A 1,630-nucleotide genomic window follows, 5' to 3' on the forward strand; every position below is an offset into this window, starting at 1 on the left:
TCTGAAAGAAATCACCAACTACAAGACACCATCCCCCAGCACTGTGGAGAATCAAAAACTGGCAGACGATCTGATGAGTTCTATGAGTCCTACTGCAGGTTTGAAAAAACACCCCACACCCGCCTTAAACACCTCTCCACACAATCATTCACACCTCCAGCAACCCCCCTCCCCCACACCTGCCATTCAGATCAGTGAAGACGAGATGCGCCAGGTCTTCCGGAAGCAGTAAAGGAAAAAAGCACCAGGCCCAGATTGTGTTACACCAGTCTGTCTGAAATCCTGTGCTGACCAGCTGGCCCATCTTCACACAGATCTTCAACAGATCACGGGAGCTGTGCGAAGTTCCTTCATCATGCTTCAAACGCTCCACCATCATCTCCATTCCAAAGAAATCCAAAATTACAGGACTTAACCTCCTGGTGTCGACAGTTCCGCCAGCGGAACTTTTTGCAGATTTGAATGATGACAGCGAAAAGAACTAAAATGCTCCTTCATACTTGACCGGACATATAAGAGTAATACAGCATTTAAATCTGTAAAGGGTCTACTTTTATTTGTGCACACTCACAATATCAACAAAACATTGTGCTTTTGCAAAATAAAGAAAATAAACAGGGTGTGCTTTTAGCCGTCTCATTCTCCGCGCATATCTGTTTGAAACGCTTCACTAAAATGAACTGAAACTCAGCGAATATTTGTCACACACACATGAGAGATATATCTATAGAAAGCTTAACATGTCTACTTTTAAACAAAGTCATGAAGAAAACAAATATTATGTGTCAAAGTAATCAGTATGAAACCACCGCGATGTCAAGTCTTGGCCGTCGCCCTCATTATCGCTAATGTGACCACGCCCACGCGCTGATCGCGCTTTTGATATTACAATCGTCCACGTGAGACGCGCGCATGTAAACACCCACATCACAACAAACAAAGCAGCGAGACGTTTCCTCAAGTTCATCTCGGCTACTTCGCTTCTGGAAGAAGACGTGCTGAGAGAAATAAGCTTTGGATTTTCCTCAGAAGAACACGCTGGTGTGATATTCAGTGGAGGATATAGTAAGTATTTTTTTATTTGCCTACTTGCATTAGTTGCTAGGATTATATATGATTAATCTCATGTTTGTAATTAATTAACGATGTCAAACTTTAAATTCACTGGCGTTTGCCTCTCAACAGTGCTTTAGTGTTAAGCATCCCTCTTTGTAAATCAATATATGGAATTGTACCACGGAAACTACAGTGTTTTATCGATTAGTGATGTTTCTCTTGCACCCAAAATCCAAGATATGTTGTCAAAATGGCCCTAGTATGAGTTTTTATATTTATAACATACGATATTTAGTAATATTTTCAGCGCGGCTGCCAGTTCTGTTCAGCCCACAGTTTAAGAGTTACGCGCGTCTCTCTAAGCAATACTGAACGAATCCAGGGATTTGAACGAACCGGCTGAGTGATTCAGGTGCCCATTCTTGCTTGTTCATGAACGAATCAACTGTTTAGAATGAATCAGTTCAATGAACGCCTATGTGATAAAGCAGTGATTTGCCACCACTTACTGGCGGCTTTGATGCCATAGAGTAGGCCTATCATGGCCTTAAATGCATAGCTGTCAATTTAGTTC

This window comes from Sinocyclocheilus grahami, unplaced genomic scaffold (assembly GCF_001515645.1).
Source record: "Sinocyclocheilus grahami isolate Dianchi unplaced genomic scaffold, SAMN03320097.WGS_v1.1 scaffold398.1, whole genome shotgun sequence".
Lineage (NCBI taxonomy): Eukaryota > Metazoa > Chordata > Actinopteri > Cypriniformes > Cyprinidae > Sinocyclocheilus > Sinocyclocheilus grahami.